This window comes from Triturus cristatus, chromosome 9 (genome assembly GCF_964204655.1).
Source record: "Triturus cristatus chromosome 9, aTriCri1.1, whole genome shotgun sequence".
Lineage (NCBI taxonomy): Eukaryota > Metazoa > Chordata > Amphibia > Caudata > Salamandridae > Triturus > Triturus cristatus.
This window is the reverse complement of record NC_140592.1, coordinates 293,976,092-294,002,061: the sequence shown is the minus strand read 5'-3', so window position 1 is coordinate 294,002,061 and position 25,970 is coordinate 293,976,092. Positions and strand designations below refer to the sequence as shown.

At 42.4% G+C, this 25,970-nt stretch overlaps 1 protein-coding gene across 3 annotated transcripts in view; it reads left to right on the top strand.

The window, feature by feature from the left end:
- LRFN1 (leucine rich repeat and fibronectin type III domain containing 1) overlaps nt 1-25,970 on the top strand; it is a 708,919-nt gene that overhangs the window by 252,324 nt on the left and 430,625 nt on the right. For all 3 annotated transcript variants that reach the window (XM_085624962.1, XM_085624961.1, XM_085624960.1), the window contains exon 2: nt 1,901-2,070. The gene's annotated coding sequence lies outside the window, so the exon portion shown is untranslated. The remainder of the gene's footprint in view (nt 1-1,900; nt 2,071-25,970) is intronic.

Here is a 25,970-nt window from a genome sequence, read left to right as displayed (position 1 = left end):
CATTCCTGAATGCAGCACACATAGAAAGAGGATGTAATGAGGAGAAGTAAAGATATTTCTCCCCGTTACACCTATCCTGGGGAGGTATATCCGTTTGGCGCATTCCCAGGTTTAAAAGGTCTTGTAAATCTGGGTATGTATAAAAAAACATGGGAGTTGTGTGGGAACACCCACGCAACGCCCATGGAAAGTCTTTCGAGGGCAGATTAATGCAACGCAGCGATTTGCGCTGCTTTGCATTACTCTAGATTTTTGGAGCCACGCAAAGTGGCTTTACATGGCTTCAAAAATCTGACTTAGAGGTTGTGTCTCACATGTACCACCTTGCGTGGTACTAACGTAATGCAGCCCTCTCATAAATATGCTCCGCAGTCTCCAAACTAATTCTCCACATTTCATTATTATAGGTCTTCAGCAATGATGTCAGAACTGTTAGAAAACATTGACAAGCTAATAAAATATGACCATTTTACATTTCCTATTTAAACCACTAGTACAAATATTATTACAGCCTAAAATAACTAACTTTCAGCAGAGCAGACAAAAACTGGGTTCACATCACACCTAAACTCTAAAATCACATGCCTTAGGGCTTCTTTAAGTATCGCATCTACATAGGGAAACACTTCACTATTCGCCCTCGACTGCATCCAGGGGATGAGTTTCAGGTATCTCACACCGCTTACTTTGGAGAGATTTTTCATTACTGTTCAAAGCTCACCTTAGGATATCCTTGGTATGCGATAAGCGTTTTCTGTTATTGAAGCACACTTGTATTGTGTGATGGGTAACATTTGGCAGTGCTGCTAGGGAGAGTGGCTGGGCGACCTTCTGATAAATTCACCAGCCCCTGTCTCTTGCATTTTTACAAATTAGACTGCCTCAATCCCCTGAAGATAGGAATCTGTTTTATGAATACAACTGCATGCTTCTTTAATTCATTCTTTCTCTTGGTCCCTCTTCTCTTTCTCTTTTCCATCCTGCTCTCTCATTTCCTCTCTTCCTCTCCTCGTGTGTTCTGGTGGCTCAGACCTGCACACCTGCACCGAGAGCTCACGCCCACACAGAGGTGCTCAAACACTGCAGTGCGGTTCATTGATCTCAAATGGAGGCAAAATCACACACTCCAGTGAAGATAGCAGGTCTAGCATGAACGCATGGTTAAAGGAAGGATTTATACCACATATAACAAAAGGGATTCTGTGCCTGTAAAAACCTTGGGGCAGATTTATGACGACTGGCGCATCCCTGCATATCAGCAGGGATGCGCCAGTTATTATGCGCCACAGCTGCGCCACCATGGATGCGCCGCATTTATAATGCGGCGCACCATGGGGCAAAAACGGCACAGATGCGTGACGCATCTGCGCCGAAAAGTGGCGCATTGCTGGAGTTGCGTCGCAAGCGCGACGCAGCTCCAGCAATGATCTGGGGGGCCCTATCTTTAAAATGCTGCGTCAATCCTTACGCCTGCTTCAAGCAGGCGCAGGGTTTTGACGCAGCATGGGCTCAAAAGTGACTGAGTGAAATCTTGTAGATTTCACTCAGCCACTTTTAGGAGGCGTTCCTGCGCCGGAACGCCCCCACCTGCCCTGGAACGCCTACATGTGGCGCAGGGCTTTACAACGTGACGCATCTCCCAGATGCGTCACGTTGTAAATACCCCGCACCATGGCGCAGGATTTGCGTCGCTGCTGCGTCACAAAAGTGACGCAACGGCGGCGCAAAAGTGGCGCAAGTGCAACATAAATCTGCCCCCTTGTATTTAATATCTCATGTTTTGTAAACTAAGATACCAATTTTTAAAACAAGCTAACGCCACTTTTCGCTGTGCTACTTAAATAATATTGAAAGAACATACCAAAAAAAGGAGATATTTTATTTTTATTTTTTTTAACAGGTAAAGGGGAAGCCTACAACCGAGGGCCCACTATGAGCACAACTTTATGAAGAAAATAGCACAAAGAATTAATATAAGCAACTTTCCGCTCCAAAAACTATTGGTGGTTTGAATGTCCGCATGCAGCAAAAGACCTGTGCACTGCAGGGGTTTAGATCTCGGAATTTCAGGTAAGAATGTCTATTAAAGTATTCAAATTCATGTATCTTATATATAGGTTCTATTCATTTCGGCATTAAGTATTTCTAGGCCAAATTGATCTTTTTTTTTTTTTTTTTTATTCCATTCGAAATGGAATGCCAATTCTCACACTGCTGATTTTACTGATCAACCTTCATACTTGATTTTAGTATTCACAATGAATCGATTAGCATTTCTCTTCAAATGGCGTTAAAAGCCGGAATGTGGCTGCTGCTGGACGTAATGTAGGCTCTTTTGTGCTCTGGTGTCTACAGCAACAAAATATGTATTTTTGAATATGGTTCAAAAAGCCTGAACAATTTAGTTTTGTGGAAGGATTTTAGTCAAACATTGCTGTGTGAATCGACCTAATACTATAGAAATAATAAAAAATACATTCTTGCCCAGGTAATACTGCAACAGCCTCATTTAGTCCAGGTCAACAAAGCCCATTTTCAGATGTGGACCTTCTAATGTAAACAGTACTTGTTAACTCTTTTATGTGCTAGTTTTTATGGAGGGGGTCAATATCATGAAGGTCTGTGTACATGCTGGGCACATCCTTGCACCAGTTGTTACGCAATTGCATTTTCTAAAGCTAGGGGGACAGGCCTTTTAGTCCACCATTCCCACAGTGGGCTGGAGCCTTGGGGGCTGTTTTTAAGTCTCGCCTGACCTAGCCCATGCGCTGGGTCAGGCGAGACTTTTTGTGAGGGCTTAAAAAAATGCTACCATGGCCGGCATAGAGCTACAGTGCAAGTGTGCGGGCGCGTGCCGCGCTCGATCGCGATCACTTTCACGGCTGCACGGCCGCTTTGAGGTTTGATCGCGATCACTTTCACTTTCACGGCCGCTTTGATGTTCTCTGTGAGCCAATGCTTGTTTCCAATGGGCCTTGCGCACGTAGCCTCTTGCCTATATATCTTTCGGGCATACATTTGATATCAGTGTCCCTTCACCCGCCTCTCAATTCGCAGTCTCGCTGTACTGACCGCTTTTGTGTGGGAGGATGCGAGGCTTCGTGGCTATATATGTTTTTGTGTGTGATTAACTCCGAGGCGCCGTCAGAACAATAAACGAGTGGATTAACAAAGGCAAGCAACAGCTGCACACTGGAATTCTCCCGAGGAAGCCCCCTCCCCTGAATATATATTTTTATTTCACGAGGCATTATGAGATCCCTGGCTTCCTTGCTTGTATTTCCAAGGCAACTGCACAGGGAAGTGTTTCCGCGTCTTGCCAACCTTGTTTTTCATTCAAATGCCCAGATTAACAAGCATTGGCATATCCAATAGGTCTCGCCTTTGGGACCTTATAAGTGTTTAGCCATGCAACAGTTAATGTTGTTGCACCAAGGATACTATGCTGGATAACTAAAGGCGAGACATATTGGCTATGTTTCAGTAAAGCGACGGTTCTCCACTATAACAGAGGAGCCGCACCTGACTGGCAGGGAAGGCTCCAAAAGAGAGAGTAAAAGAGGTGGAAGGTAGAGAAAGCGATCAAAGACAAAGAAGAGAGAGAGCGGGGAGGAAGGAGAGAGAGAGAATGGATGGATGGAAAGAGAGAGATTAATGGTGGAGGGGCTGATTTGAGCGTTTTTGCCAGGGCTGCTTTGGTTCCCCAGTTAGGCCCTGAGAAAGCACTACTAGGAGACGGTGAGCAGTGATTTCTTCTCTGTTTCTATGTCCCGCTCTTAAGAGAGTAAACCTGGCCCGTCTTTGATTTAAATCTGTCGCAAAACTTCATACAATTATTTTGCATGCTGAATTTGAATAGTTTGTTTAAAAAAAAGAGACCGTGGTGCTGAGTCACAGGCCCGATTCAAGTCTGAATTCTACACGCAAAAGAATGGCTTTTTACCTGCATGGAATTTACAAAAGATGATTTTGCAGTTGTAAATTCTTTTGTTCTCACTGATTTGTTCCCCACATGGGTGTAATACTGCGTTAGTAAATCCCACTCCAAGTGTAGGGATATGGGCTTCCAGAGTGGAATTTCCATAGGCCCTATATGAACACTTCCTAAATTTAGAGTTTGTGTTTTTTTCAAGCTCTCCATCCTGGAAATGGACACTTTTTAGGCTGGAAATTGAAAAGAAACACACACAAAATTGGTGACAGATTTTACGTGGAAAAATATTTTGCCAATGGATAAAAACAATGAAAACTGTACCATAGCACAAAGACGAGAGTGTTTAATTATTCAACATGCAGAATTACTCATCATGAAATGCCTGTACATTGTCAGAAACAGGAACTGAAACATGTTTTCCAGAGTGTACATCTGGAGATCTGGAACTGTCAACCTAGCTAACCCCAGGGCATCGAAGCACGTTAAAACAATCACTGGCAAAGCCAGTAGATTTCGCCTGCATGACATCTATTGGGTTTGTGACTGTTTTTTTAGACATGTGGAATACCAGCACGTGCTGCTGTGAAACATGGCATTAAGTAAAAAAAAAAAAACGATATGACGCAGCCAGGTTGACCGCGTCAACATGCTTTTTTTCTTTAAGCCATGTTACACAGCAGCCTGCACTGCTGTGCAACATGTCTAAAACTACATTGACAATCCCAATAGATGTTGCAAAGGCGAAATCTATTGGCTTTGCCAATGCTTATTAAACAGACTTGTGATAGCTAAACTCCTTTTGTACGCAAGTAACGTGTGCCTCTTCCACATCCGACCACTGAACTGAAAAAAAAGTCTTGGTGTGAGAAGGCTTATGCAGACATGCGAGTATAGATGTTATAACTTGTCCTTAATTAGCAAAGTGGTGGAAATCAACTTCATTGATGTGAGCAGTGGCCTGCCCTGGTTTTCTGGCATTCCCCATCTCTGAGATTGTAGTGGTTGTTGTAGCATATTGGCGTTATATCCACCAGGACCCTAGTGCTTCAGGGGCGGACTCTAGACCGGAACTGCGTAATATGCTGGGAGGTGTCAGGTGTGGTTATCTGAAAAGTATGATGTAATGCGCAATGCGTGAGTGTATGCTGAGGAATAAGGAAGTGTTTAACTACAGCTCCCGTGTAGTGCACTTCATCTGCAAGCTCCAGGGATGGGGAAGATGCTACAGCTGTCGGGGAGCAGAGGGGAGGGGAGGAGCAAAGGACAAGAGTGCAGTTTGGGAGAGGAGATTACATCTGAAGCTACAGGCACATTCAATTATGGAGATCCCATCTCCCAGAATACCGGACAGACTGATCACCCTGGAGGTAAAATACTGCCTTCTCTTGTGTGTTGAGTGCACATACTGCGTTTACATCTGCTTAATGTTTACATTCCACCCGTACACAGTTGTCGAACGCCACCTTTCTTTTTAATGCTGGGATTCATGGTGCTTTTATTTTTATGTTCGGTAATATTCTTTTTTCGAGAGGAACTGCTATTTAACATTATTTAATTTGAACTGAGGTTTCCAAAACGTATCATATTGCCAAATAATTGAGAACATACACATTTAAAGAACACTAGACCCAAGGTTATATCATGTTCATATCCTATTTTCTGTGCAAGTTTTATTCTTGTGTGTAAGCACTGTGGTGTCCTCATTCTATTCTATTCTGTGGAGAAGTGTGGCTCAATGATTAGAGCGGCAGATCCTGATGCAGAGGTCTAGCCCGGGACCAAGGTTCAATTCCCCGTCTCAGCGGGTCTTGGGCTCAAAAATTCCACGGACCTAATCATTCTCGCCTCGGTGCCTATTCCAATCATGGGGTCCCACTCTGCAACTCTGGGCAATAGCTTGCTTAATCTCCACAATGGCCCCCACAACACTAAGGATGCCTGGCCTCCACCTTGGGGGTGCCCAGGAGTGGACACCTCACAGGGAAAGCCAGGATGGGTTCTACAGCAGTATTCGTACAAGCGCCTTGAGACCCTTGCGGGTGAGTAGTGCGCTATACAAGTATCAAATTTACATTTATTTTTTGGCTATACTGGAATAGGGTCAGCTCAGCTCCTGTCTTGCACTGAAAGTAAACTACGATCAACCAACAGGTTACAATCACTTATAGGACAAATACACAAATAGGAGGAACATATACACATTCTCCACTGAATACAACTAAACATTTCAGGAAAAAGTGGCGCTGTGTTAATCATACATTTATTCCCCTGAACTCACTCCCCGGAATTTCTTTTTTTTTTTTTTTAAAAGCGTTTATTTCCAATTAAATATATGGCAGCTTTACAATAATTTTGCAGAAAAACGATATTCGCTCTGCCAAAATGAAGGCCCTGCCTTCCTTTAATGGCGCATTAAAATCAGCCTACGTTGTGTACATTGAGTTCCTGATTTAGAGAACATTACATTTGTAGCGTGTGGAAAATCGCTTAAATTAACAAGTGATGTACTGAAATAAGTATTTATTTTGGAGACACTCCTTTCTCTCTGCAAAGTCTAATTAGAAAAAGTTCGATGGTTGTTTTCTCATACAATTTTGAGCTCATACAAATTCTTTTTACTGGCAACTTTTGAACATACTCAGACCTGATCGATTCACAAGCTTATGGGAAGAGAGGGGGAGGGGTAAGGGGTTTTAAGAGGCTTGAGTTAGCACATCTGCCTAGCCAAAAATGAGGAGCACACTGAGAAAAATGAAGTACTTGACACTGTGTGGCAAAATGTACCCGCTTCCGGATGAACCCTGCCGCACTGGAATGCAAAAGGCAAATCACTGAGGTAATAAGGAGAGACTTTGATGTGAATTGTTCACATCAGCTGTTTGTGAAGAAACAAGACCAAGGCACCACTGGGCACTAAGTACTGCACCCTGGGATTTTTTGACATGAGAGGAAGCATCTGGAAGATGGTAGATGCATGGTAGAGCAAAGGGACCTTTATTTTGTCGAGTTTAAGGGTTGTAGAATTTGAGTGTGTGTGTAAGCCTGCGTTTGCTTGTGTATAGTGGGTAAATAACACAGTCTGCGCTGATTCAAGAGAGTATGCTGAGATATGCTATGCAGATGGCAGTCTTCTTTGTTAATCCTATGAGAAAGGCCGAACCCTGGTCAGTTTCCTCCTTGTTTGTAACTGGTCATGTAAAGCGCTCTAATACCTTTGTGTCGAGTTTGCACTGTATAAATAAATGAACCTGCAAAGAGTACATGCAGTCACCAAACAAACTTGATTACAAAGAAAAAAGACAAAAACAGAAATTTGTGTTTGCAAGGGAGGGAAAAAATAATGAAGTCCATATACAATGAAACATAGTGGATGAAGACTTCAAAAAGGAAGGAGTACTTGGTCCAGGCTCCAAGGAATAGATAAAGACATGAAAAGAAACAAGAAACTGACAGGAAATGACATACTAAAACCAATAAAAAGCGAGGAAATCATAATTACTAGTAGGCCAACAAATGGTAAATAATGGGTGGGTTGGAAGCACTTTTAAAGATTTTTTTTTAGTTACAGAGATTTTGCAAACACAGCACAAGTGCTATGCAGGCAAAACCTAAGAAAGGGTCCATGTATTTAACAAAATACTTTTTTTAAGGTCACTAAGTAAGCACACAAAAAAGCTCAGTATATAGCTAATAATGTCACAGAATACGCCTCATAAACCGAGTTTATTTAAGCTGTAAATTTAGATAATTTGCCTTGCATCTACTGCAGAATTCAGCCTACCCATGATGGGACAGCTGCCTGATGATACCAAAATAATGTCACTAAGGTTTAAGAGCCAATTTTAATGACCCTACTTAAAAATATCCAAACCCATTCCTCAAATGTTATATTTCTGTGTGTATTTGTGAGATACTTGCATAGCACTGTCCTACCTAGTACTGGGAGAAACATTCCACGGTAACATGAAACACTTGAACTCTGCTTACAGAGGAATTTGGCGATTTGCCACATGGTTTGCAGAACTGTTATCAATGTTTTTATAGTGCACTTATCACACAGGAGGGCATCCAAGGGCTTTGTAGCAAGTGTGTGAGGCCAGCCATAAGGGCTTACTCGAAAAGCCAGGCTTTTTAACAACTTACGAAAACCACGATGAGATGAGGAGGCTCTGATGGGTTGTGGGAGGTCGTTACAGGCTTTCGTGGCTGGGTACAAGAAAGTGTGACCCCATGCTCTGCTGTTGTGTATGTATTGGGTGTATTCGAGTGGGAGAACTCAGGTTACTGGAAGGTTGGTGGAAGTGAATGCAGCAGTTAAGGTAGGCAGGGCCAGTGTTGTGGAGAGCTTAGTAGGGGTGGATGAGGAGCTTAAAGTGTGCATGCTTGTGTTTTGGGAGCTAGTGGAGTTCACTAAGGTGTGGTGTGGTGTGATGTGGGCTAGGCGTGGGAGGTTGATGACTAGTCTAGCTGCTGTGTTTTGGATGGTCTGCAGTCTCCTTGTGAGATGGTTAGTAACCCATGCATACAGGGTGTTTACATTGTCTAATCTGGTGATGAAGGCTTGGGTGATCGATTACCTGATGTTGCATGGTAGCCACTTGAAGATTTTCTTCAGCATTCTTAGTGTATTGAACCAGGCAGAGACGGCTGCTTTAATTTGGACAGACACATGTCCAGTTTAATGTCTATAATGCTTTCTTGCAAGCAGGATGTAGGGTGGGCCCAAGGTCAGTTTGCCACCAGGTTCAATGGCGAGGCATTCTTCCCGAAGACTACCACCTCTGTCTCCATCTTGTCTGAGTTTAATTTAAGTTAATTGGATTTTATCCAGGTTGCTACTTCTTTTTTTTTTTTTATTGTTTTTTTATTGAACAGAGCAGGAAAACAACAAAACCAGTACACAGTACACACAGCAGTCAAAGTCCATGAACAGTAGATCACAATAATTATAAAACAGTACATTTTAGACAAAGATATACATATCCATCATTTCATTTATGCAGATAGTGCAAAATGTGCAAAATGTGCAAAAATAAGCAGGGTAATCAGAAGCTTATAATAATTACCTTATTCAACCTTGCATCCCACTAGATAGGATATTAATTATCCAACTATACATATCATTTCAGTTGTGCAAATAGTGCAAAATGTGCTAAATAAGCAAAATAGGCAAAATAGCCAAAGGCCTATAGCAATTATATTATTCGACCTCGCTAATTCAATAAAGTGCTAACAAATTTTTAAAGTGCTAGAAATACCTATATTCAAAATATATCTAATTAAAAACAATCATAAAAACCAAATATTAAAGTGCTATGTGACATAGATAGATAAATCACTATCCCATAATTTCCAAGTATTAGTAAACCTTTTTATTGCCCCAACTCTTTTGGCATAGGCCTCTTCATACCTTTTTATCTTTTGCATTTTATTCACCCATTTCGAGTATGATGGTATATTCTCAGATCTCCAATTTTGGAGAATTAAGGAGCGGGCTACTAACGAGCAAATCGCCACGTAGGATTCATCGGCATTAGACAAGTCCATTCTTTTTCTCAACAAGCCAAAAAGAGCCACCTCAGTTTCAGGTTCGAGCTCTTTTCTAATTGCTAAGCTCATTGCTGCGAAAAATCTCACACCAAAAAACTTCAAGCTTCGGGCATGTATAAAATATATGAAGCCAATCTCCCCCATTTTGAAGCTTGCAACGAAAACATTTATTATCCACTTCCGAAAAGCATCTATTAAGAGCCTTCGGAGTGTAATAAGCCAACCAGCGAGATAAAAAAGACATCCTTTTAAAATTTGCTGCTCTAAGAGCCTTACTTCCTAACTGAGCGATTTGTTCCCACTCCTGTCTTGTGAAAGAACAATTAATTTCACGACTTATTTCACTGAGAATTTCTTCAACCAGAGGAGACTCTTTGCCCTTTCTAAGTAGAGTATACCAGTTGCCCACACCTTTTAATTTAGTTTTATATACAGAGTTCATCAGAACAGATAATGTCCCACATGTTGACATATTGTATTTATTTATAAAATTCAATATCTGGAGATATTCCAAAAAACCGGTTGCTAAACGATTATCGGATCTCTCTAAGACCTCCTGCCAAGTAATGAATTTCCCTGCGGCAAAAAAGGAACCCAGTTCACCTAGACCACAGTCCTTCCATCTTTTACATTTAGTGGAATAGATTTGAAGCCCTAGAGCCTTAGATTCTTCCAAATTCAGATAATAGAATCCACCAAACCCAGCTTGTTTAAAGAAGGACTGGAGTCTATCAGAAAAATCCCGAATAGTCTTATAACGGGTCTTTTTGGGTAGTTTAGCTGTTTTTAAAAAAATGGAAACTTGCGAACCCGACTCCTGAATCATTCTGTCATAAAAAAACCTGTCCGGCCACCCATTAGGATCTAATAATCGTGCTGAAAGATCAAGAACCGCAGCCAAATAATAAGTGGGAATATCTGGTAGCGCTAGCCCCCCCTTGGGTTGTTTCTAACTGTAAAATAGGTAGCTTAACCCTAGGTGCTTTTCGATTCCATACAAATTCTCTGATCATGGACTCAATATCTTTAAAAAAATGGGAATTGATTTTTAGCGGTACATTAATAAAAAGAAATACCAATAAAGGAAGAATCAACATTTTAATAAGTGCTACACAACCAATCAAGGTCAATGGTAAAAAAATCCATCTCTCCAACAAGCCCTTAATTTTATGTCGCATTACTAAATAATTTAAATTAAATAGTTGCTCAAATTGACTAGAAACATAAATACCTAAATATCTAATAGGTTCTACTTTTAGAGCTTGAGATTTTAGATTAGATGGTAGAAAATGATGGTCCACATTCAAGGCAAGAACCTCGGTTTTATTTTGATTAATTTTATATCTGCCTATCATTTCATATTTACTAAATTCGAACAGAGCCAGATCAAGATTTAATTTATCTGGTTGCAGATACAAAATTATATCATCAGCGAATAATTTTATTTTCGCCATTCCTTCTATTGGTGGTTTAATTTTCGGATTACCACGAATTCTTAGTGCGAGCGGCTCAATAAAAAAAGTAAACAAAATAGGGGACAATGGACAACCTTGCCTGGTGCCTCGATTTATATCAATTACCCCTACCGTGTTAGCATTAATCACCACTCGAGCTTGGGCACCTTGGTAAATATTTTTCAACATTTCAATCACCCGGACCGGGAAGCCAAATCTTTGCATTCCAAAAAAAAGAGCCTTCCAGTTGACCAGGTCAAATGCCTTCTCAGCATCGACCATTGTAACTAAAGCTGGAATTTTATTACCAGTGACATAATCTAGAGCCTGAAATAAAAATCCAGTGTTTGAAGCCATTGTCCTTCCTGCCACAAAACCAGCCTGGTCCGGGTGTATTAGTGACTGTGCAATTGGAGTAAAGCGTTGGGCCCATATTTTCATAAGAATTTTAAAATCAGTGTTGAGCAAGCTAATCGGCCTGTAGGAGTTAACATCCTTATGATTCTTTCCCTTTTTGACAAAACTAACAATGATGGATTCCTTAAAACTCGGAGGTACATTACCACCCATTCTAACAGCATTAAATAGTTTTGTCAAAAAGGAAGTCAACTCGTTCACAAAAACTTTATAAAATTTAATTGGAAACCCATCCGTTCCACAGGCCTTCGCCCCTGCTATTGATTTGATTGTGTCTGCAATTTCTACCACCACAATTTCACGCTCAAGTTGATCTACCATTGGGTCAGATAAAATCGGAACATCAACTTCATCAAAATATTTACGGATAAGATCTAAGCCTACCACATAATTTGTAGAGTACAGCTGAGCATAATGTTCCAAAAGACTTGAGCTATATCACCCTTCTCTCTGCTGATGTTTGGAGTCTTAGGGTCAATAATTTCAGAGATGAATGCTTTTTCCTGCTTTGATTTTGTCTGCCCTGCCAACATTTTTCCCACCATTTGGCTCTCCTCATAGACTTTCTGCTGAAAGGTTCTAGAGCTAATAATTTCTTCAATTAAAAAAAATTCTTTAAGGGCTAATTTTGCTTTTTCTAGCTGAATAGCAGCATCTCGACTCCCCTGTGGCTGAGCGTCTCTTAAACTCATGGCATCATTTACAGCCTGTTGGAGTTGGTTAATCTTTAGCCGCCCTTTTCTCGACAAAGCAGCTGAACAGGCGATTATCTGCCCCGCATAGCTGCCTTAAACCCACCCCATACTGAAAAAATATCTGCTGTCTCTTCATTTATTCTAAAAAACTCCAATATCCACTTTTTAATTTGGGTAACCCAATTAGGATCTTGCAGGAATAGACGATCCATCTGCCACCTGGATTCCGTCTTAACCCCCCCTTCAATTTCCAGCTTTAACAAAATAAGGGAATGATCTGAAAATGGGTTAACCCCTATCGTGGTATCTAGTATTTTCAAAGAGCGTGAAGTAAAAAACAAATCAATCCGGGAGGCCGTATGAAATTGTTTAGAATAGCAAGTGAATTTCATAGACCTGGGGTTGGATTTACGCCATTGGTCAACTAATAAATATTCCTGCCTTATGGCTTCCAGAACTTTCTTTGTTTGGGGTTTCAATTCTTTTTTATTTTTATTTGACGTATCTCTTTTGAGATCTTGAATAAAATTAAAATCGCCATCAAGAATTATTTGTCCCGGGGTACCCCTAAGAAGCTCCGCAATCTTTTTTAAGGATGTAGAATCGTCTACTATCGGCCCATAATAATTTATAAAATTTAGATTTATCCCATTTAATCTAGCCTCGACCCACAACCAGCGTCCCAATGGATCTCTCCGAATTTGGCCGAATTCCCACGGAAGACTACGGCAAAAATATATACCAACACCCCTTTTGGCCAACCCGGCTGAGGCAAAGAAGACATGCGAAAAAAACCTAGGAACATACAGCTTGGGGTAGTTAGTTTTTAAATGTGTCTCCTGAAAAAATACAACCTGAGGGGAGGAGGACACCAGCCACCTTATTAAGGCTCCATATTTAGATTTATTCAATATCCCATTGACATTGATGGAAACAGTATCACAAATACTCTTCATAGCGACTCATATAAAAATACTGACTGCATACAACAGCTATGAACATTTCCCATCCTAAGTTTCTTAAAAAAGAAAAAATTATGCACTAGTGCCCCTGCTTCTGCTCTTTTATCTGTTTTAATTTCCACTCCCATCCCCACCCCACTCAACCCACCCTCCAGGGAGGTGCTCCACCACGCTATCCACCTCCACCTTACCCCTACTAACATAAAGGGTGCCATGAAACTGCACCCATCGTGACCCACCACCTCACCACCCCACCTCTCGACAATGGATTACATATTCTTATTTCCAAAATTACTTTAAGTTAATTACCTAACTCCCATACCTATTATACCTTCAAGATATATAGAAGGAGGGGGAAGAAAGAAAAAGAAAAAGGAAAAAAAAAAAGCCTCAATCATCCATTAATTCCTTACGTAGCTGACATTCCTTTAAGGAAATCCTGAGCATCCTCTAAGTTGGAAAACATATGGAATTTCCCCTTGACTAGAACCCGGAGTTTAGACTGCTGAGCAATTGATGCCTGTGCACCTTGAGCTTTAAACAAGAAAAGCAATTTAACAAATTCTTTGCGTCTCCGGGCTGCAATGGCAGACATATCTGGGAAAATTCTGCAATTAGAGGTCTCATTCACTGGGAACTGTCTTTGTTGCATCACTTTGGCCAAGATCTTTTCTTTTATCCGGTGGCCTGCGAAGTTGACTAAAATGGTACGTGGGCCACTCGTGCTTGGCAAAGGATGAAACGGAACTCTATGGGCTCTAGTAATTGTGAGATCGCCCCCAAACCCGGGAAGTACTTTTTCTTTAATAAAGGATTCCACCCATTGCGATGTATGGGCACCTTCTACTCTCTCAGGTACCCCCACTATACGTAGGTTTGAGCGGCGGGAGTGGTTTTCCAACTCCTCGAGCTTGTTCTCTAATGAGCTCCTGTCCCTTCCTTATGGCCTCACATACTTTAGTGGATAGTCCAGACATCTGATCCTCCAGCTGAGAGATCCTAGATTCTGCTTCCTGTATCTTGACTGGTAGACAAGCCACCGCGTCTCCGATCTTCCCAAGGCGAATATGAAGAAAGGCAATCTCATTTTCCTGTGACCTTTTCATTTCGCGAATCTCTTCGAGAATAAGGTTAAGCAACAGGTTAACATCTAATTGTTTGGTGGAACTTGTCTCTACAGGAACATTTATTATATTTTGGGCTATATCTAAAGCCGGACCAGAAGCTATATTGAGTGCTGAAAATTGTACCATATCTTATACCTTCTTACTCTTATGAATGGACGTTTGCTTATTTTGAAGATGCCGTTGGTCTAGTTGATCCTGTTCCAAAAGCCCGGAGGAGAGCATCAAACTACTGACGCTCCGTGTCTGGTTTGGAGCTGTCTGGAAGCATAACTGGGGTCCATCCTTTGCAGCGGGTAGAGGGGGAGGATTCAAGGCACTGTCATCCAGCTCATTCATTAAAAGAGTCGAAGTTGTAGACTTTTGAGCACACAGAGGTATTGGAGAGATAGAAGAAGTGGCGGTTGCAGGAGAGCTGGCATCTAAGGAGAGCTGCGACAAGCTATGAGGATCCACCAGCACTGACTGTGGTGCCAAGGACTGGAAAAGAGCTGGCTGTATTAGCTTTTTCGTGAAGAGGGGGAACTCCTTAACACTTTTTCCCTCCTCTTTACTACTTTCATTAGTATCACTCTTATCCGCTTTTAACTTACTCTCCTCCCCATTTACTTCAATTTCTGGTATAAATATGGAAGGAGAAGTTCTAGATGCCTGGCTTACACCAACGGATTGCGCTACCAGTTCATCTTCGGAGCTTTCGAAACTAGAACTTCGATCAAGGCGACTCCCCACAAGTCCTGTTCTTCCAATTCCAGCAGATAGTGCTTTTGCCTGCGCCAGGCGAGTCTTAGCTTTCAAACCAGTCGCTGCATCAATCCTGCCAGCTGGGTTACTTTGCTTATTATGTCTCCCCATTGTAGACCTGCTTTTTTTTTTCTCCTCCTCTAGTAAAAAATCCTCAAAAAGGCCTCAGCCCCAGATCCACCACTCCACACCTCTTGTTTATGCCTTTCTTTTCTCTTTTCTTTTCTTCTTTTCTCTACTCCTCTCGCCTCCCCTTGGAGGAAAATCCCTCAGTCAAGAGTCCGCTTGGCCTGGCCTGACCACTTTTCCAATACTATTGCCGGATAACCCAAAGCATGGAGAGGCAAAAAAAAAATTTCAAAAAATGTGGTCCGAATCTATGCCAGTTAAAGCAAGGCAACATGCAGAGAAGCCAGTTTTTTTAAATAAGTGCTCAAGATTGTAAGGATATTAAAAAAAAAAAAAAATTCACAACAGCCACATCACCTCCTATATTCAGGGATCTAATTACTGCAGTTTGACAAGAACATGCGGATGTATCCAAAACGTCCGCCACCGCCGTAGTTTTTCCTGCTTTTCCTGCTTTGCCTCGCCTTACCTCCAATGAGGCTCAAATCCCCGCCTGGTAGCCTCTCATGCAGGCTCCTGTGGCTTCATATAGCTTCTCGTAGCGGATGTTCGAGCAGATACTTGGCTCAAACAAAGCTCCAAAAAAACAACGTTTTCAGAATGCCGCTGAAACGAGGAAGAAATGCACCGTTTTTCCTTCACTTCCATCTCAAAGAAGAGCCGCACTCATCCGCTTTCCGAGGTTAACGAAACGAACACAAAAACGCCAGCCTCGCAGATACACGCCAGGAGCAGTCCGCCATTGCCGGGGGGGGCGGGGCTTAGATCACCTGTGGCTACGCGACGTGGAGTTCCGCAGCCATGCCCCAGGTTGCTACTTCTGTCATACATGTGGTGAAATTGTTCTTGGTGTTAAGTGTTTTGTCAGAGAGGGACTTTATCAGTTGACTGTCATCAAAGTAAGTGAGGATGTTTATTTTGTGAGCTCGTATGACATTGGCCAGCGGGGTCATGTAGATGTTGAAGAGCATTGGACTGATAGAGAAGCCCTGTGGGACCCTGCAAATAAGATCTCATGCTTCAGAGGCATGGGGGGGCATTCTGACGGGTTAGCTTCTTCTGGTGAGGAAGGAGAAGATCCATTTGAGGGCGACCCCCGGGATGCCTGCTTTATAGAGTCATTGGATCAGGATGGGGTGAGAGACAGTGTTGAAGGCTGCTGATAGGAATAAAAGGATGAGGGCTGCAGTTTCCCCCATCGAGGATCACCCAGATGTCCTCCGTTGCTACTATAAGGGCAGTTTTCATGCTGTGGTTTGGTTTGAAATGAATTCTGATTGTGTGGTGTCAAGAAGCTGGTGTTTGGCAAGGTGGTCAGAGGGGTGCTCGTTAATGGTTTTTTGCTGGACTTTGGCTGGGTACGGAAGGAGGGATATTGGTTGGTAATTGGAGAGTTTGGTTGGGTCAGCCAAGGGTTTCTTTAGGAGGGCATTGATGGATGCTTGTTTCCATGGTTCCGGGAAGGTGACTGTAGTGATGAAAGCATTGAGGATAGGTTTTAGGGCCTCGTTGATAGGGATTGCCTTTGTCGAAGGTATGGTGGGGGCTGGGGTCCACTGGAAGCGCCGGGGTGAAGGATGTTCATGATTTCTTTGGTTTCCTTCATGATAAATTAGTTTGTACAAAAGACGCTTAGATGCAGTGATGCCATAAATTATGTAATTTGAGATTTCATCAGTGATTTAATCAGTGTCATGTCATAAGTGATGTAATATGGGAGGTCATGAGCAGTGCATGGCTGGGATGCAAATTATAGTCAGCTCTGCTTGCTATAACTGGTGAATGTATGGGTTTTTATAGTTCAAAACATTAATTCTGTCACTGACATATTCTCCTAACTATGATGTTACTTTACTTTTACTTTAACCTTTGTTCTTTTTCACTAAAGCTCTAAGTTTAAAAAAAAAAAAAAAATAGATCTTTCTATCACACCAAACTATGACGCTACCTTTTGCTTTTTTCAGTGAATTTCTAGTTTTAAAAAAAAGTAAAGTAATATTATATTACTATATGTAAAGCCAACCACCAGCTGCGCACAGCCTTCAGCCATACATGGCAGGGGGAGTTGTCTGCAGGGGCTGGCAACAAGGCCTGGCCTTTGGTAGAGATTGCTAGAGATTGCGCTCCAATAAACAAAAGGTGTCTTTTGAAAATGAGAGGGGGCCCGCCCAGCCTAATACGGCCCTGGGGACTCTATACCAAAGGAATGTGTTTTTTTCAAAGGGGAGAGGGAGCCACACGGCCCTCCCTCCCCAAGCATAATTTTGCCCCGGGGACCCCATCTCCTGGGGCCTGAGAATAATATAGGTGGATGCCCTGGTGTCCACAGAGGGTACCCACCGTACACAACATTGAGGAACCTGAGGGGATTCCTAAGGCCCCAATGGCATCAGCCAGCTCTCTCCATGCTGCGGGAGCCGCATTGCTTCTGCCTGCTGGAAGTAACAAATTATACGGCTCCCTCAGGGAGGAAGTAATATCTTGAAATGTTTCCGTGCCCTCATTAGTGCTGACAGGGTAACAGATATCAAGTGTGATCCCAGCCAGCGGGAGCATTTTTAAAAGCTTACACCTGCTGGGAGCAGACTTTGTGTTTGCCTCCAGGCAGGAGCAAACACAAGTTTCCCTCCCTGATGCAGGCAGGGAAACTGCTGTCTCCAGGGGGTGGGGTCCCGAGGGCCATGTAAAGGCTCAGGGATGGGACCTCATGACAGCCCTTGGGAATGGTGTCCCTTGGGCCGATTTACACCAAATCAAAAAAAGCACAATCTGCTCACCAAGATCTAGTTTACTGCTAAATTTGATGTAGTTCTGATCTGTAGTTTTTGCGGTAGCGCTTCTTAAAGAAGTCTTTAGAAAATGCATGGGGATTTTGTGTTTTAGGATCCCCTTTTTTCTCAGCCTAGATCACCCGGTTTATGCACAAACTAGAAAAAACAGAGCACTTAGGAAACTTTTGTGGAGATTTGTCAAATGGTACCAAAGTTATTAGCAACACAAAAAACTCATTTCCTATGGACATTCACCTAACTATATCTACTCATTGGTGACCCAGTGGTGACCCCTGTTACTTTTCTTTCTTACCCAGTACTTTGCAGGTAGCCCTGCACGACCTCATTTGATGTCACGTGCTTTGCTAGCAGTAAACGCCGGCTGGCCTCAATTCCGCCTGCCTGCACTATACATCACTACATTATTGATGACATATACATTTGCAGCAAGCAATGTTTCATTTTATTTTCTCCTGGGCTTGCTTCGTGCGTGTAGTTGTATGGTACATTTTGTGCGCATCTGCCTATGACTTCTTACTTCTTGCTTAGGTCTGCGTCTGACGCCTCTTGAAATCCAGATATTCCATTTGACACCATATCAGCTCTGCGCGCCGGGCCGGTAGTTATTAGATTTAGTGACTGCTTTATTTCTTTTCAAAAACACATCAGATAACAAATATGTCTTGTGCAATATTAATAGGCTAAAAGCAAACACACTGCCTGATTTAGCTTGCTTGGTGCAATGCCCCACATTGAGTTCAAATCTAGAATTGAGTTTACAAGCAATGTCATAACCAATAGGTCTGGCTTCCATTTCGAGTTCTGAATAAGACAATTATAAAAGCCTCTAACATTGGAAAAAGAAAACAAAATGACCAAAAATCTATAACCTTCGCTGTGCCATGCTTCAACGCTATAAAGAATTTAATGTGTGATGATTTAGTGTACTGTTGAGATGTAATATAATTTTCCATTCATATTAATACCTGCACTCCATAGGAGGTGGAATGATACACCTAATAGCCAATAGCATGTGTTTGCAAAGTAATACTCCTCTGAGAAAAGCTGAAGCTGACTGTATATGTTAGAAATTGGTAACTGTAGGTTATCTGGACGACTGTGCTATTAAGCCACACCTAAAAATGAACACTGAGTTATTTTACGAAGCACTAAGTAAAACACTAAGGGCCATATATAGGTATAACGTGTTTTGTGATTCTCAATTAGAGAATCGCAAAATGCAATGTAGGTAGGATTAGCAAAATATTTAGCGAATCCCACCTATTCCTTATTTACGAATTGCAAATTGAGATTCGCAAATAAGGAATACCTTGCCATTCATTCCTATGGGCTAGAAGGCCCATAGGAATGAATAGAAAGACATTCTCAATTTGCGATTCTAAATTAGAGAATCGCAAATTGAGAATGCAATTTCAAGGTTGCAAGGGTGTCAATAGGACACCCTTTTGCACCCCTGAAATAAACATGTGTGCATATGTGGTGCACATACATGCGCTAAGGGCATGTATGTGCGCCACATGGCACTTTGAAAAATGTAAAAAGGTGAATTTTTCAAAGAAATCGCAAATTACCACCAACCTGAAGTTGGTGGTAATTTGCGATTCCTTAAGCCAAAATCGCACAACTTGGGTGCTTCCTACATTGCATTTAAGGAATCGCAATTTGGGATTCCTTAAATGCATTCGCAAAATAAGGAATCGCAAATTTTGCAATTCCTTATTTTGCATGTGGGTTTTTGTGTGCTACATAGCACACTGCCCAAAATGCGATCGCAAACGCTGAAATTCTGCGAATTTCAGCATTTGTGATCGCAGTTTGGCTTCCTACATATGGCCCTAAGTCAATTATTAGCTAGATGGTATTGTACTTTTCCTCTACATACCCCAATTTATGATAACCACAGGTCCAGGCAGCCCTCAGCCCCCTTCAGACTTTCCTTTCCTCCCCTATAACTGTGCCTACCTGTGCAGTGTCCAGGTCTATTGACCCTGTCCTCAGCCCACATGAAAAGGTGGGCAAATGCCCATCATTTCCAGGATGCACTGCCCTTCATGAACCCCTCAATAGCTACCTAACTGCTAAAGCTTCCTCGGTCAACAGTCTCCAAAGACTTGGGATAAGCCCTCTGCCTAAAACAAGGATAAGATGTTCATTTAGAGCTGGCAATAAAGGTATACCACTCAAAAATTGAAGATATGCCATTCACCCATCTCACGGTGCCCTGGCCTCATTTACATGTGGTAGAAATGACTTAGTTCCAACAGCAGAGGAAGTCAACTCTGGAGTCAGAAACACCCTCACAGTCACTGGATGGATAGTTGAAATGGCTTTGGAAGGCCTATACTTTATGAGCAGGCATTCCAATAGCATGTGAGATCTTTTTCCAACCTGCAACCAGCAGTCTGGCACTAAGGGACAGGTAAAAATAGAAAATATAACTTTTAAGTCTGCACTCTAACATGAAGACTCAAAAAAATTCCAAGCCTTTCTCACCTCACTTATACAGAAACAAAACACCATTATTTTATCAACTTGACAAAATCATGACAACTTAATACCTTTGCCGCAACCAAGTGGAAAGTCTAGAAATCTGAATCTTAATACCATGGCTTTTGCTTTTTGATTTACCCCCGTTTCTCTATGAGCCACCTACCCTGCCAGTACAAACCAAACCCCTCAACCCCCCACTGCATTTGAAAACAATGTGCACCTACTATCCATAACCTCCTATGATAACCATGTTGTTACAAAATAATCTGGTTTTCCAGGTAAGCGACAATCTAATATCTCCGTTAACCACACATTTCAAGCCCAACTTTTTCTTGATGCACCACACATCACCATCTCCCTCCCATACCTGCCAACTTAAACAAAGATTTAATCCAAGGCGTGGTCTTGGAAGTGGGGGCCTCGTGTGGAGAAGTACCTAAGAGGCACTTTTGCACCTGACCTCAGCCTTCTCCTCCAAATAAAGAAAATGCTTGCTGAGGCTGGTGCCAATGTAGTGGGGTGTTTTTGCATCCTTTAGATGGACATCAGCACTTCAAAGCCTCTGAAAACGAGCTGAAACTCTGCGGTTTACTTTTGTTTTCAGCTCGTTTCTCTGCCAAGGTGTGATATCGGCTCTCCTCCAGGTGACCGTGTGAAGGTAGCAGATATCGTGTGTCACATAGTGGCACCGTGTGAGCTGGCTGGTCTGTCATCCAGCTGCAAAATGCCTCCTTTTCTTCTTTCCCCACCAACTTGCAGGAAAAATTAAAGTGCCCCCGCAGCCCCTGGAAGTAACAAACTGTGATGAGTGTAATGCTGGCAAAAGTCTGAATAAAGTATCATTTGAACCTGTAATGCTTGCACATTGCTCCAATCTAGGCATAAAGCAATCACATCTAAATTACTCTTGGTTGTGCTCTAAAGGGAACAGTCCAGCCCAAGCCAAGGCTCTGAACAGGACACAAGCAGCCTAAGACTGGTTCTAGATTTATTGAGCCACATCAGTGAGGTACAGACCTTGGATCTTGTAGCACATCAAGCACGGGAGCCACATTTGGACATACCCATCACACTTAGTGCATCAAATTAAAACAGCAAAGAGTTAGGAGTGAAATGCTTGAAAAAATATCAGCTGCTGGCAACTGCTCCAGCTATATTCTAGTCCATCATTTTTTTCCCACTGTGCCACTCCAGACAAAGATCAACCGGAAGCAAATCATTCTTGAACCTGCTCCAAAAGCAACAGTTTAGCACAAATTGTGATCCTGTGTCATCTCCAAATGGGAACTTAAGCAACCCTCGATCAATGTCTGCCTTCTTTAACCTCATTATTGAGGAGCCACATTGATCCTACAGCATAGTGAGTGTAGGACCCACATCTGGGCTTACCTGTCACACTAAGGGTGTCACAGTTGAAGAGTGACAGTCTTAGAAAAGTGTCAGCTACTGGCGCTCAAGTCAGGCGGCATTCAGTCCATCATTAGTTTCCCCCTGAACCACCACTGACAAGGAGCGATCATATGAAAATCAGCATCTATTGACCTTTTCCAACTCCATTTTATTTACACTCAAAACTCTTCCATCAGGTATAAAATTATCACAACCTTCTTCTTCAGAAGCCTCAACTTCATTCTTCCTGAGACAAGAGTAATAGCCAAACAAAGTAATTGATACCTCAAACCTTCTCCCTTCTAAGCCACGAACAGACCTTTAGCGCTTAACCACACACTTAAAGTCTACAATACAGTGCAAGACTTTCTCAGCTCATCACTTCTTCTGACAAATAAATGTTTGCAAAACTTGCTCAGCGCCTGCTGATGTTGAGAACATATTTTTGGGAAATGTGCTAAATCTTTCAAAAAAATCAATCAACAAAGAGGAACATGGTCTTGTTGACTTAAATCTCTTTACCAAATCCATTGCCAAGTAGACTGAAATCCTCAGGTTGAACCAGTGGCAGTGGTAACCCAGATTGCATTTCTCACTTTGAACATTGTAGTGCTCCTCCCACGCTTACTCATAAGCACCACCTAATGATCTATGGTTGCATAAGCCACAAAATAATACTCCCGCCCACATAAGCAACTTACAGACTCAACATTTGGAAAATAGATGATAAACTAAACTGAATCCAACCTCAGATTTTTCTGCCCCATCCCCACTGATTACACTCCCATTACAGTACCTCGTCGACGAAAGAGCCCCACTACCCTTCTTTCTGCAGCCTCTTCTTTCATTTCCCACTCAAAACCTTCCCTTGCTGGCCTTTATATGCTAATGATTTGCCATTCTGAAGGGCTTCTGATACTTGTACTGAAACTGGCCCTGAAACCCTCCTTCATTGGTCCAGACAGCCCTTCACTGCTGCAGCTTTAAGTGGAATTTAATTGTTTTCCAAGCTCTGAAGATGATCTTCAAGCACTCAGCTTCCTATTTTGAGAACAGGAGATGAGAGAGACAGTGAAAAGGAAAAGCATGTAGCTATTCGAGACATGTTTTATTGCATGCACGAGTCAAATTGTGGGGAGAAGTTAGGCATGGGCAAAGGGGAAGGGAAAGAAGGAAACTGCAAACTGCCCAATCGCTAGAATTTAGAACGACACCAACCCATGCTCATGTAATAAGAACTTTTATGCACCCCTAGCATGACATGTTCCTAGTGTTTCACTTTTGTATCCAGTTCCTGTTGAATGCTTTTTAAATGTAATTGCTGTTTATCTCCACCAGCACCACAGGGAGTCTGTCACAACACATTTTCAAATAACGTTATTGCTAAACCACCCTCCTCCTTCACAGACAGTCAGTGATCTGTAGTTAAAGGAGTCATCTTGTGCTTAGCAAGCATTGCCCCTGTATGGCGTTTATTCCCTCTGTGAATCCTAATGCTTCTCCAAAACACGTCTAAATTGTCTATATAAAATAAAAGCACCTCCCAGCTTTACGTACAGATGGTTCCCTGGGACTAAGAGTAGCCTTACAGCCAATCAGCTGCTGCTCACTTTGCTCTCAGCCAATCAGAGGCCTGATTAGATGTATTTGAGCCCAAACTACCGATATCGACAGTAAGGTACTGCCTAACACCTTATCTGCCAACTTCTACTGCTTGTATGAAGCACAGTCATGACCTGGTAATTGCTGCTCAGGTGAAATTCCTGTGTGAAAAACTCTTTCAGAGTTGAGTACAGCGTATCCCTGGGACTTAAGGGAGCCTCACAGACAATCAGCTGTTGCTCACTTTGACCATAGCCAATCATAGGTCATGTGGGTGGTTCTTCCTAGCTGTCTTCTTTCCTTCATGCAGTATGTGCGAGCCTTGGCTTTCAGCAGCAGGGACTAGGTTTCTTCTTGCTGCGCTCATAGTTGGCGGTGAGGCTTAGCGATACCACTTAGCTTCTGCACAAGAACACACTTGTCCTGCAGGGAAGTTTTACAGTGACAGAGGTATGCAAACCTACTGTAAAGTGCTGGTAAAACCAATGTGTAGTGTCTTATTTATCCAGTGATTTAAATGGAAATATAGAGGTTCAGGTACTCACTCGCTAGAGTACCTGTTTTCTGCTGAGAAGTGCCAATACTCTCCCATTAAATTTATTGCAGCAGTGCTGAGAAGTGCAGATGCTATCCCTTTCAAAATCAAGAAGTGCCGGTAGTCTGTACTGAACAGTATCTGCTCATTTAAAGCACTGAATTTATCAAAACGAGCTAATGATTTTTGGCAATGTCATGAGTAACCCCTCAGATGTGAACTGGCCGAACTGCTTGGGTCCAGCCTCAAAACCCAAAGAAAGGATCAAAAGCTTAGGAATCTGGCTGGACAGGTCACTAAAGCTTGACCACCAAGCGGTACAAGTAGCGGCTATATGCTTTGGAATCCTAAGGCAATTGAGGAAAATATTGCCTTTGCTCCCGGAAACAGCACAAAGAACTATGGTACAAGCATTGGTACTGCCTCGGCTGGACTATAGTAATTCACTATACCTGGGCACCCCGAATGCCACCACAAGGAAACTTCAGGGGGTGCAGAATTGCGCAGCCAGGCTGCTACACCACATTCCCAGAAAACACTTGGCTAAACCAGCGCTGAAGGCACTGCATTGGTTACCCATCTCAGAACGCATAATGTTCAAGTCCCTCTGCATTGCGCACAGGATCCTCTGGGGTACAGGTCCAAAAATTAACCGCTCTTTAATGTCCTTTCACCGGCCCTCTCGCAGCCTGAGATCAGCCAACCTATTCCAAGCGAAGTTTCCTAAAAACTTGAGAGTACGTTCGGGAGGGCGTATGTTCTCATACAATGCATCCATTCTATGCAACACACTTCCAATCCAGCTTAGGTCAACGACCCACCATTTTACATTCAGGAGGCAATTAAAAACGTGGCTCTTCCAGACATTGCAGTGAGACCGGAAACTTCTTGTGGTTGCAACTAGCGCTGGGATGCCTAAGGGTAGCCATGCGCTCTATCAAGAATGAATTAATAATAATAATAATAATAATAATAATTTTGGTGACAAAAGAGGAACCGGGTTCCTGCCAATAGGAAAACTGTCTGGACAGAATGTGTTTTTGTTTCCACCTCTTAAAACTTAAGTAATAATACAAAAGTGTGCAGTTGTATCTGCCTTTTCTGATAAAAACAGGGAGAAATGAGCCTGACACACCTAGGCATGCCCCCATCACCCTTCGTCCTGGGTATTCTGAGATCCTACCCCTCCAAAAAAACATGTGCTGACACTTGTGGGAACAAGATCCTCTTAAAAGACAAGGGCCCTCATTACAAGTGGGTCAATAAATTCTGATATATGCTGTAACTCTTGAACACTTTGGTGTGGATGTATAATGGAACCACGCATGCCATTACTGATGGTTTCATTACAATGTGTATGCCTTTACCACGCCTGCTTTGATAAAGCAACATTATACCATTTATTCTGCAGGTAAATATAAAGCCTTTACATGTATATATATGTAGATGGTTATAACAGGACCTTGATTCCATAGGAAGAGCCTTTTTTCTTCTACCAGTAACTTTGTTGCCGTTTGATGAATCCTCATGAAATTTTCAAAATTAGTATGACGGTCACTTCAGCCACTGTTTTCAAGGTTTCGAGGTGATCCATCATTCGGGGGACAAGAAAAAGGGGAGGTCCCAAAACACATTTTTCCCATACAAATTCCCAATATGGATTTTAGACAAGGCTAGAGCTTGAACTGCTGACCGTTATTACACCAAATTTGGCAGAAAGGTCACTGTTGGTTCAGAAAGTGATTTTTTGTGAATTGGTTTAAATCAGTTCAGTAGTTTTTGAGAAATTAAAAGAAATCCAAATGTAGATATACAAGGACGTGAAGGCTCCGTGAAGGCTCCATGAACCCTCCCGATCTCGTGCTGAGATCTGACTGGTGGCCAACACATCAACCAGGAAGTGTTGGCACCCACCTGGGACTCTGCTTCAGCCGAGTCCCTGAAAAAAATGTGAAAAAAGAGAAGGGGGCAGGTTAGGAATACCCTAACCCCTTAGCTCTGGTACTGGGGTTCCAGAGAGACCCCGCCAGGACAAAAAAGCTTTTTTTTAAAAAAAAAAAACACATTTACCAACAAATCGCCACAGAGCTGCATATCTGCAGCAGAAATGTCTACCACACATGTTTACATTATAACCCCCTTTCTCAACCATG